General features: G+C 47.2%; 1 protein-coding gene across 2 annotated transcripts in view; it reads right to left on the reverse strand.

The window, feature by feature from the left end:
* ARHGAP32 (Rho GTPase activating protein 32) overlaps positions 1–12,829 on the reverse strand; it is a 244,107-nt gene that overhangs the window by 166,765 nt on the left and 64,513 nt on the right. The window lies entirely within an intron of this gene.

Consider the following 12,829-nt stretch of genomic DNA (forward strand, 5'->3'; position numbering starts at 1 on the left):
CTGGGGTTCCCCGGGCATGGTGCGGGCGGAACACGCCCCAGTGAGCCGCAGCCGCCGCTCTCCGTCAGGGCAGGGCTCAGTCCCTGCCAGCTCCCTGCCCTGCTCCCCCCAGCACGGGCTGCTGGCTCCCACGGGGATGTGACTCGGTGATCAGTGTCCCCCTCTCTGCTCCCAGGCAGCTCACACAGTGACACTCTATTCCATGTGACAGCCCAAGCCACAGCTCCTTCTCTCCTCTGAGGTTTTTCATTCCCAGAGACAAAGGAGCTCACTTGAAATGTTCTCTGCAAACTTGGTGCAGAAATCGGGGCTGGGTTTTTTTTTAAATAATTTTTCCTTATTTGGACAAACATTTCACAAATCATGGAGACACAAAACAGGCTGGGCTGGGAGGGAGCTTAAAGACCCCCCAGTGTCAACTCCTGCCACAGACAGGGACACCTTCCACTATTCCAGGCTGCTGCAACCCCTGGCCTTGGGCACTGCCAGGGATCCAGGGGCAGCCACAGCTTCCCTGGGCACCCTGTGCCAGGGCCTTAACGTCCTCACAGGGAAGCATTTCCCCCCAATATCCCGTTCAACCCTGCCCTCTGGCAGTGGGAAGCCATTCCCCTTTCTCCTGGCACTGCAGGATCTTCAATTTAAGTATCTCTAAGCTATCTCAGACACCTCTTCAAGCTTGCTCTGCTTTATTTTTCAAGCAGTATGTGAACAGGCAACACAACCCAGACCCAATGCCTCCCATTATGTCATGGAAAACCCACCGGAGAGAGCACAGTTAGTTAAAAAGACAAACCTTTCTATTCCTGAATGGAGATTGATATCTTTTTATATTCCCATTATATAATTATAGCTTTCAACACACTTGTTTTATTGTAAATGCAGCAGTAATTAAATATGTTCTCTAAAATAACATGATTTTATTTCCCCTTGCAAGCAGATCCAGTGCACAGCGAGAACAGAAGATTTGCTGCCACACAAAATGTGTCTGCACGTGAAGCTTCCTGTTAGACCACACTCACACCATGCCAACACCTCCCACTTTCCCAGCTCCCACAAACAGCCAGCACCAACCCTTTGCTCAGAAAGCAACAGCAGGAATGGTGACAAAAAACAGGGAACCAGCCCCTTTCTCAGACCTGATGGCTGTTTTCCCCTGATATGGTGCCACACACTCATTACAGCACAGAGAGCCAGTCATGGTCAATTCACTTCTGTAAGCACACTCAAGTAGCAAAAATAATTATTTTTCTGAAGTTCTGAGGCTCATGACAATGGCAAAAGGCATCCCTTGGTGTCCTTGTTTTTCCTTCCTGTTCTGCTGGCACAGAAAGTGCCAAACATCAGTGGGTGCTGTTTCTCTGATTTACTGACTATGGGGAGTGTTTTAGGATAGCTGGGAAAGGGGGAATATTTGGGAAAAGATATTTGAGAGACAAGGCATCAGTAGCCTTGTAATTACTTTATTTACAGCATCAGCAAAAGCAAGAATATTTCATCCCTTGAGTACACACCTGGATATATTCTAATGTACTCACTGGCTGTTGGCTTCCTTTGAATTCCTTATTTCTCCAAAGTGAGCTGCATCCCAAGTTTTTAAGAAATGCACATGCACAGGTAAAATCGAGAGTGGGCAAACAACAGTATCCAGAAGGATCTGCAGTTTCTGTTTCAATATTCCCTCTCTCTAACAGTGCTGAACACAGAAAACTTCTTCCCAAACCAGTATTTCCTGTTTGTTCCCTGTGCTGCACAGGTGACTGCTGATCAGCACTTTCAGAACCTGATGGACAAAGATAAAACACCTTTAAAGGCCCAGCTACTGCAGGAATCCCAACACTCTGGCCAGAGCTTCCCACACACAACTTGGCAGCCGAGGGGGCTGGGGCACAGAGAGCTCAGCACCTCCACAGCCCATCCAACACCACAGCATCCATTTCATCCACAAATGCACAGCTCCTTTCTACCAGGCAGCAGCAGTCTGAGGTTCTGTTCCTCCTGTTCTGTGCACCCAGACTTTGCTTTGTCCTTAGCAGGCACCAAGGAAACTTCTGTCTGCACAAGAGAGAACGGGCCAAAACCCTCACCTTCTGTTCTTTTATGAGCCACTGGGGATTTGTCAAAAATGTTCCCTAAGCAGAGGCACATCCTGATTCAGAAAGGGGCCAGGTACTAATTAAACATCCTGTGTGTGCAGCAGCAAGGGTTTTACATCTCAGTGGTGTCTGTTTCCAATGCCATATCCAATGTCTGTTCCTTGTTAGCTGTAATCAGATCCAAAATCTCATTTACAAAGTCTGCATCAGGCAGAGCAGCACCTTTTCTCCCAGTGTCACTGGAGTTTGTGAAACTTGTTACACACTCCAAAGTCAAGGTGATATTTCAGTTATTTCAACAGGATACACAAAAATAATAAAAAAGTACAGATCCAAGTTGCTGTCATTTCCCTGTGGGAGGCACAGAGTAACTCCACAAGCAGGGAACGTTATCCCAGTGCCTCTTCCAGTACCTGAACCTCCCCCTTGACCCACGCAGAAGGGAAGATAAGGTTACCTGCTGGTCTTCTGCAAATATTTATAAAGCCCTACACAGAGCAGGAGATGCTGCCACAGAACCTCACAAATCTGTGTGAAGCTGTACTTGAAATCCCCTCCAAAGAAAACAAGAAGTGTGTGCACATTTAACAATATGCATGCAGAAAAAATGTCCTGCTGCTGGTTTTCAAGGAGCTGAGCAGAAATGGGGAATATTTTTACTGCCAGACCAACGCCCAGGACTTACAAGACCTGTACAGATGTCCTTGGGACTGGCCATGACCTTGAATTATAAGCATATTAAAACAATGTTAGATTTTCTCACCATTTCACTGCAAGTCTCTCAGCATTTCATATTTCAAAGCTCCAGTCGTGGAGTCAAATGGTGATGAAATATTCTCAGTTTTCAGTATCACTATTAAATCACCTTGTGGAGGAAATGTGAACAACATGACCCATCTTGCATATAAAAACTCAAACTGGACAGCAAATAAAATTATAATCAAAGCTCACCTTGAAAGGCATCATTTTTAAAGTCAGACTTGTGATTTTCAGAAACTTGATTGCTGTTTTTTAAATGCTGGAGGGGCCAGTCCTACCACAGATGAAAAGTTACTGCGAAAGGTGAGCATTTCTTTAAAATGAATCCTCGGGTGCAGAAATGAAGTGCTCAGGCTCAGGGCAGGGAGTCAGTGCTGGACCACAGGGACCCCTGAGGGGGCCACGGGCCCTGGGCAGAGGAAATTCAACAGCAATGGACAGAGGAAAAGCCAAACCCCTCCCTGGGAGATGACAGGAACATTTTTAATCAAACAAATTTCAGGCACAAGTGCAAACTTATAAAAGGTCAGTTCACTGCACTAGAAAAATCAAACAAGTACATGAAGGAGAAGTCCATACTGCTTCCACTCATGGACTTGTTTTCCATTTTGAAAAGGAAGGGGGAAGGGGGAAGGAAGGGGAGGAGGTGCAATATATGCAACTGCATTTTAGCTTTTTCACTCTACTCTTGTGTACACATGTAATTTTAGTACTTTTCAGTCCATCCCAAAGGTACCGCATTCTCCTAACAGCACTGCATGGCAGCTCTGAGACAGGCCCTCTCTTTCACCCAGCTTTATCTCATCCCTTGATCTAACAGCTGCTCCAAAAGCCAGTCAGATCTGCCAATGCAGCACTTGTGAAGGAAGAATAGAAAATGCATGATTACCTCATATCACTCCAGATACTTTTCCTCTTCTGATGCTTGGTTGTGCTATTTGCTAGGAGAATTAACCCCACTGTACACAGATATGAGGACGGAACACAAAGAAAAACACTGGAATTTTCTGTTGGTAATTTCTGCCATGATGGTTTTATAAAGTGTGAAGAGCAGAGTTCACAGGGTGTGAGGAGGCAAGTTTATAAGGCATGAAGAGAGTAAAATAAAAACCTGAGAAATAGTTTACCAAGTCAGCTTGAACTTTTCCCCTTTCAGTAATATTTTCCAGCAATTTGCCATCACAGATAGGTGGTGTTAGCACCCAAGTACATTATTTTTAACATCCTTCCTACTGCTCAAAGGAGCAGAAAGTGCTGCAGAGGCCCAGGAGGAGGTTCCCACTCCATGAACCAGCAGGGTGTACTTTCACCATTGTTCTAAAGCCACTGAAATCTGCAATTATAGAGCATTCCTCATGTGTCATTAAACCTGTCTCCACAGAATCCAGAGGAAAAGTGCGTGGTAAAATCCCTAAGTGGTACCACACTGTCTCAAAGGGCTGTGCTCCAGGAGGTAGGAGTTATTCTGAAGCACATTGGTGCCAGAGAGCACAGGGACCAGAGCCATTGATAACCCATAGAAGAGTTCCTTCTGCACAAATACACTCCTTTTGGGTCCTCTGGCTGCACATTAACCCATCCTGGCTTTCTGAAGCCACACAAAACTCATCTCCACAGCAGCAGGTTTGAAGTCCTTCCCTACTGCCCCGCCAGCCGAGCCCCCAGCGAGCCTCAGTGCCCGCAGCCGATGGAGCTCAGGGCTCTGTGCTGGCAGGGCTGTGCTGGCAGGGCTGTGCTGGCAGGGCTCAGCAGCAGCTGCATTCCAGCTGGCAGCCCTGCTCCTGCTGCTCCTCAGCCATCCCAGCAGCGCCCAGAGCTCCCAGCCCTGCTCCTGCTGCTCCTCAGCCATCCCAGCAGCGCCCAGAGCTCCCAGCCCTGCTCCTGCTGCTCCCCAGCCATCCCAGCAGGGCCCAGAGCTCTCAGCCCTGCTCCTGCTGCTCCTCAGCCATCCCAGCAGGGCCCAGAGCTCCCAGCCCTGCTCCTGCTGCTCCTCAGCCATCCCAGCAAGGCCCAGAGCTCCAAGACCTGCTCCTGCTCCTGCTGCTCCTCAGCCATCCCAGCAGGGCCCAGAGCTCCCAGCCCTGCTCCTGCTCCTGCTGCTCCTCAGCCATCCCAGCAGGGCCCAGAGCTCCCAGCCCTGCTCCTGCTCCTGCTGCTCCCCAGCCATCCCAGCAAGGCCCAGAGCTCCCAGCCCTGCTCCTGCTGCTCCCCAGCCATCCCAGCAAGGCCCAGAGCTCTCAGCCCTGCTCCTGCTCCTGCTGCTCCTCAGCCATCCCAGCAGGGCCCAGAGCTCCCGGCCCTGCTCCTGCTCCTGCTGCTCCTCAGCCATCCCAGCAGGGCCCAGAGCTCCCAGCCCTGCTCCTGCTCCTGCTGCTCCCCAGCCATCCCAGCAAGGCCCAGAGCTCCCAGCCCTGCTCCTGCTGCTCCCCAGCCATCCCAGCAAGGCCCAGAGCTCTCAGCCCTGCTCCTGCTCCTCAGCCATCCAGCGAGGCCCAGAGCTCTCAGCCCTGCTCCTGCTGCTGCTGCTCCTCAGCCATCCCAGCAGGGCCCAGAGCTCCCGGCCCTGCCTCTGCTCTCGGGGCTCCTGCGGCAGCACGGCCAAGCACCAACCCCACTGCCCACTGCCTGCTCCACGGCTCCTCTGGAACTGACTCACAGCCTCTGCAACCATCCTTGCTTGCTCTGACACTCCCCTGCCAAACCACACACGAGAAATCAGGAAAATCAGAATCAAGGAGCTGAATTCAATAGTCCTGGAAGGGAAATCTTTATCTTCACAGAGTCCTGTCGCCAAGTGGCTCAGATTTTCCTTTGCCAATGGTTCCAACCTGAGCACTGAACTAAGTAACAAATTCTCAGAGAAATTCATAAGCAGCAAAGCCAAGACCAGGATTGATGTTGTCAGCTGTGCAGACCCTGCAAATCCCACCATTCTTTCTAAAGGGACAGTGACAGCAGCAGCCAAGCACTCTCTGTCTACCAGCCCCAAATGGAGAGAAGAACAGAACAACAAATAAAAGGAGTTTTGCCTTTTGTCTGTGAATTTTGGGATTTAAAAGTGTCTTGAATACATATTTTAAATGAGCTAAGAGGTGATCCTGAGCCTAAAAAGCAAGAAAAGGGATTGGGAAAGGTCAACACAAACAGGCGCGGTACAAAACACAACACTGCATTCAGGGTCTTTCCGCATCTGGAATTATTTGTGAGCAGCTGCTCCTGAGAAGTTCCATGTGTGGTCAAGCACTGAAAAGGGAGAATGTGCTCAAACCCAGGAACATTTGCTGGAGAAAGCTTTTTGTGTGAATCGTGTGTCTCCGATGTTTGTTAATACTGAAGAGTGCAGAAAAGCTGTATTATTTCTGCAAATCATCAGTCCTGCACACAAGGGAAGAAGCAACATCTCTCCCAAGGTTCTACCACTCCAGAACTGAGGAAAAGCCTTTTTTTGTTAACTGCAGAGACACCAGGGGGAAATTGGGGGAAATTAATTTAAAATGAGGCATGGACTTCGCACAGAAAGTGCTGTAAGCTGGGCAGATATCCAGCGAGATCTAATAAACAGATTCAGGCAGGTTTCCATGAAGTATGGGACAAAACTGTTATCACCTCAACAAGGCTAAAAACACAGCATAAACAAAGCCCAGGAGCACAACACAGCTTCAGAATCAATACTTAGTTGGAGTTTTGGTTCATTCTGTGCTGCTTATATATACACATAAATATATATACACATATATGTATAAACACACACAGGAACTGTGAGAGTTCTTCTTCTTCATTTTGGTTCTGTTTTAAAGAAAAAGCTTCCCATTTTGCACTCAGAGGCAATCAATCACGGATGCTTTTATAAGCAGGGTAAAATGTAATTCAGGTGTCCATTTGCATTCCTAAACCAGACCACGAAGTGTGTAATTTTAAAACAACAAACTTCATTAGAAACAGCAAACTTTTTTAGGGTGAAGCTGGTAAGGAAAGCCAAGGCAAGGAGCTAAGGAAGTTTCAAGTGCCCCAGGACAACACTGTGCCTGCACACCACACGAACTGTGAGAGAAAAAGGAAGGAATTGGTATGTCTAACATGGCTTTTTCCCCACAAGAACTTCACTTGTGGTGCTGGGAGCTGTCACAGCAGTTTTTCCAGCAGCGTAATTATCTCCCCATGAAACCTGCTTCCCTCTCCAGAGTCCAGCGGGAAGAAGGAGGGGGTGTTTGTCTTTTCTTTCAATAATGAACCTCTGGCTGGCAGCCTCAGCAGCTCTGCTGTTTCCCAAACCCATGCTGGCTCCAAGGCTGCAGATGGAAGCTCAGCTCCTCCATCATCCCAGCAACCACATCCCAACATGTCTCATAAAGAACAACTCTGGGCTTTGCCAGAGCAGACCCCACACACGAGCAGCAGAGCTCTGACACTTTCACAGCTTCCCAGGGGGATTTGAGGATCAGATATGGAAGAGGTTTTTTAATCTCATCATATTGCTCCTGCAGAAAGTGATGAGCAACTGTGGCAGTATTCAACAAATTCATTTGTACACAAAAAAACAACACAGCTTTGGTTAACCTTCTGGGCACATATTTAATGGCTCTCTGCAACCACAAATACCAGGATTAAAGAACAACCATCCTCCGAAATTGATATCTGGTGTGTGTTGGCCTTGTTCCCCCACCGTTAACAGTGAACGGAGATTCCCAGCCCATGAAAATCTAAAAGTGCTTTCATGTGTGCCCAGAAGCAGCTTCCCTGGTACCACACAGAGCTGCAAAAGTCCCTTTAAATGAAGCTGTCAACATTGAGCATTAGATGAAACCCTGCAAGATGAAGACATCAGCATAGTTTCCTCTTCTTGCTCTATTTTTCACAAGCCATACCTTGTTTCTGGCTAGCCAAGTCCTCCAGCCAGCCTGCTCCCCTCTCAGTGCTCCAAATGAGACCAATTTAACTGCAGAAAAGGCTCAGATCTGCTCCTACCCTCTGGCTGCTCCCTGGGCTGACACCACCAAGAGCTGGTTTTGCAGTAGATTTTGCTTATGCAGAATTATGTCAGGAGGAGTCACTGCCTTTATCCTCGCAGGAGAGTGCCCGAGTACCCAACACCTGGTATCGAATTTGTTACAACACATGCCCAAGGTCAAAACCCACTCTTATTTCACCTGTAGCAAGGGCTTTGCTGGGTGCCTGATGCCATTCAAAGTTCTACTAAAGGAAAACATGAAAATCTGGTCCTGGTCCCTCTTCCCATCAAATTATGAGATTTGCTCAGAAACCATGAAAAAAAAAAGGTACCAAGTAGTTAAGCGCTCTTTTTATCTACTTTTTGGCTCTCAATTGCATGGACTTTGGGTTGCCAAAAACCTTCTTGTAGCACACCCTTATTAGAACACAAACAGATTTTTACAGAGCCACTGTAGGCATATACACTTAAAATAGTTGGATATTTTATGTCAATAATTTTTTTAAAAGCATGGCATGCACTGGCACAGCACATTTACACTCCCAAAACAGAAGCCAGCACAGTGACACTACAAAGAGATACAATGCTCATTTACAAATGACATTTATCTCATACAGCGAGCAAAGCTATTCCACTAAAGTATCAGTAAGAGCAAATGCACAGAGAACAGCAGACTGAAAAGGCTTGGAAATATTGTATTTATTATTTCTGAAAAAAGTTTGTGTGGTATCTTGTTATGTTTCACTTCTAAAAGGACAAAGCCTTCTGAAATACACAAATGAAAACAAGTGGCCAGAGAATCAAGCCAGTTTGCACAATTAAAATACTCCTTAAGGGCTGAAATCTCATCTGCCACATTCCAGTCCTGAACAAGGTTTGGAGCACTAATTTATAAACATTCTGAGAAATCTTTGACTATTCAATAGCCCTGTGAGTAGGAAAATCTATGTATAATGCACAATGAAAGGGAGAAACCCCAGCCCGCTGGCGTTCATCAGTGTCACCCTCGGAACAGGGACACACACCCGGGGATCCGGGGGAGAGTCACAGCCACAAAACTGCCCCTTCCAAGGGTGGTTAAACCCCACCAGGGCTGCACACTGCCCTAAATCCACCTGCCAGGAGAAAGCCACAACCACCACTGCTCGTGTATCAGCTCTGTATCCAGCTCTGTTCTTATTCCAGAAAAACCAGAGGAGGCCCCAGCTGAAACTGCCCCCAGCTTGAACTGTCTGAGGCGAGAAACAAAGAGCTGACTTAAACTCCCGTCAATGCCAATGAACAAGGGCTTTCTGGTCTTTAACATTATGGGAAGTATCAGGTTGGAAGTCCTTCCCCAGGCTGGATTAACTGGAGAATTTAGACCTTTGAGGAGCCTCGGAGTGAGCCTGCAGTAAATCAGTAACCCAAGGAGCAGCAATGCTGTGTCACCTCTGGATGCCTCAGGAGCTTAGTCAGGCGTGGCACCTGCTGACGGGAGAGGCAAGGCCCAACCCTTTATAAATGCACTAAAATCTGACACAGATGATCCCACACATCCAGCCTGTTCCTGGGCACGCCTGGCTCTGCCAGTACAGCCACTGCAACCAAGGGTGGCCTCTGCCACCAGACAGCTCCTTGGACCAGACTGAAGGAAAACTAGAACAGACCTTTTAGCAAGTACTGCACTTTTCCTGCTGTTTTACCCAGGGGAAGGAGCAAACTAGATTAGATGTGGATTGCGTAAGGAGAGGCAACTGATGGAAGAGCAGGTGTTACATCACCTCCAAGGTGTCTCCAGAGGTGCTGGGAAAACTAATTCCACAGTCACACTTTCAGAAGGAGTGAACACGGATGTAAGAGATGCTGGAGAACAAATGGCGCATTAAAGCAAGGTACCAAGTTCAAATTCCTCCTTCTTCTGTCATCCCCACTCTAAATCACACTGGATCTTCCCATCAGCCAAAGGAACAGCTGGCAGTGTGAAATGCACCCAGGTGCTGAGGGTTATCCTTCACCTTCTTTCTGGATTCCCAATTCAGGCATGTTTGCATGCTCCACAAACAGCACACACAACCTCCTCCAACAAATACACAACAGAGAGCAGCTGAGTAGCTGCACCACTCCATCCTAAGGAGCTGGATGGAATTCTAGAAATGCCCACTCCTTCTCAGCCCCTGCCACTGCATCCTGTCACTATTCCCAATATTCAAAAAAACCACACAAAAGGTGTACATGTGCCTGTTTTTTCTCTTTATATGAAAAGACACTGGAGTCTGCCCTGCTCTGACTCAACAGCTAAAGAGCTGCCTGCTTTGGTCTTTATCCTCAGGACTGGGAAGCTCAGATCCCATCCCACTTCTCCTGTTTTCTGTCCATCACATCCACTGTTTCAAACTCACCTTATTTCTTCTTTTCACCAGGGATGCTGTGGAGTTTTTTTCCTCTTTTCTTCAGGCTGATAACTGAATAGTAGCTGGGAATAACATTCCTTTTTTTCAACATAGGTGAAAACTAAGGATTTAATTCCCTTTAGTGACAACTATCAGAAGCAGAATATCAAATGATTAAACTGCGGTCCCTGACACCAGAGCATGAAGTTTTCATAAAGTATCAAATAATAAGGAGAAACACGGTTCAACACAAAGGAAGATTAAACCAAAATGCTTGACAAAGCGGGATTAAATGATTATTTTTGTATTTTTGATATAAATACTGAGGATATGTGACACAGGACATTGTTACACTGGTTGTTGCAAAAAGACCTGGGGGAGCCAAGGACGTGCTCACTAACGGATGATAAAGCTGTCCCCTCCTTGCATAAGAAAAAATGTGGGGGTTTTTTCCATGGAAAGCATCCCAGGGGGCCAGGGCCTGGGAAAGCTGTGTGCCAGAGCTGGAGGGCAGGCAGAGGTCAGGAGGACAGGCAGCTCAGCCGTGGGCAGGGGACACGCTGTGACACCCAGGCCACCACCCCGGGCTGCCCGTGCGAGCGCCAGCTCCGAACATCAACCCCCAGCCTGGCTCCGAGGATATTCCCCATCCCTGGAACACCCGGGGCTCTGCCCCTGCCCTCCCAGCCACTGCCCTGAACCAGCTCAGCCCTGCTGCTTTCTGCCCCTCTTCCCTCCAGCCCCAAAGCCGCTGTCATGGGCAGGACAAGGACTCTGCAGCCCTCCCATGTGCCACTCAGGAAAAGACGTTTCTCCTCAAGAAAATCTGCATCAGCACAGCACATTCACTTTGACATCAATAACCAGCAAACTCCCCGCACTCCAAGCATCCATCAGGAGCACTGGAGTGAGAGCAGGAAGTTAAAAATACTCCTATAATCCTGTTAAATGCAAGCTTTGCTTCCAAAAAACAATACCAATTTTATCTCTGTGCTGAAAGGCAGGACATGAGCAAGAGATCTGCATTCAGAAAGCCAACCAAAATAAGCTCATCCTTAGTTCTGTCATACTCTGGACTCTCTGCACAAGTGACAAAAAAAGGGCATGTAGCTGCCAGAACTAAAACCTATTTCATCTGCAGACTTCTTGGATGACAAGATCCATTCGGAGGAAAACTGCATAGATTTTATCAAACCACTCCTAAACTGTCTTCAGCCAGAAACCTCATATTGTACATACTGACATTGCCACCTTCTCACAAATATCAAAGCTCTCATTCCCAAGGGAATTCACACCAAACACAAATCCTGTAGTTCCTATTTACAAAATTCCCTCTGGTAAGCCTGTGGTTCTATCCTTGGGTAACAACATATTGCCAATATATTGCATTTTGTGCTTTTTCCATGACAAAGGAAGCCAGGGAGTGTAAAGCCTTCAGCATTAGCGCACTAGACACAGTTAATTTTTAAATACAGTTTTGTTTCCAAGTAAGTGGAACCAAAATTTTCCAACTACTTTTCTCACAGTGCCCAAGTCAAACAATGAGCAGATATCCAGCAGCAGCTTTCCTAAGGATAAATATTTCAAGGAAGAAAGAAAACACAGACAAATTCAAAGAAATTTTGCAGTACTGATGGTGAGCTACTCTCCTTCAGTTTGGCAGTGTAAGTGAAGTAGGAGGAGTCAGCATAAATTACCAAGACTTTGTTGATAATGTATTAAACAGTGAAATAAGAATCTGCGTCTCCAGCTTCTGGCACCTTGGTTCATAAATAACTTCTGGTGTGGTAAAACTGCCTTGATCTGTAACCCAGGTAGGTGGTAACAGCAAATTTTAACTGATCCTGGGTCCACAGCTCCCTCCTTTTTACCTCAGCAGTCAATATTTATTCACTTTCAGCCCTAAGTAGAAAATCCCAGTGGAACTGCAGCAGCACCAGGCATACTTCCTATCAGGCAGAGCACAAACCCGAGCCCAGGGTGAAGGAGATGATTTGCCCTGAAGATAATCAGCTCTGCCTCATTCCACAAGAATTTTAACAACACACATAAGGTAACCTGGCCCTCCAGAACTACTGCTCCTAAACCCATATCCCACCAACGGTTCTTAGTTATCCATTAGAAAGGGAGAAAAATACACTCAGCAAAGAGCCCTTGTGACTATTGCTGCTTTCACACAAAGTACACACTGTGTGCTCCTCTCTGCTATGCACAGGATATAGTACATTTTTTAGTAGAAAAAATGCATTTTCTGTCATGCTGATAACCGCATTCTGCACACTTTACCGGAAAACGCCTCAAGGACTGCTGTCACAAAAAGGATGGGATGCAAAATTAGACTTTGTCTGCTTTCTGCATGCTGGTGGGAGCTGCACAGTGTAATGTGGCTGAAGCAGGCAATTAACCTTTCTCCATTCAAACGCTCAACCACTTCAGACACACAGTCATCTCCATGGGTTAAAAAATACAGCAAATATTAAAATGAGCTTGGATTTGCTAGCCGGGAATGCCACGCTTGCCTTCCTTAATCCCGCTCTACATTTTTATTAGGCATCGCCGGCTCTGACCAAGTGTGAAACAATTACATCCCTCGGAGACACGGTCTCAGCACGCCATTGATGAGGGTTAAAATAAAGGAGGGGAAGGGAGGCCCG

The sequence above is a fragment of the Zonotrichia leucophrys genome, chromosome 24 (assembly GCF_028769735.1).
Source record: "Zonotrichia leucophrys gambelii isolate GWCS_2022_RI chromosome 24, RI_Zleu_2.0, whole genome shotgun sequence".
Classification (NCBI taxonomy): domain Eukaryota; kingdom Metazoa; phylum Chordata; class Aves; order Passeriformes; family Passerellidae; genus Zonotrichia; species Zonotrichia leucophrys.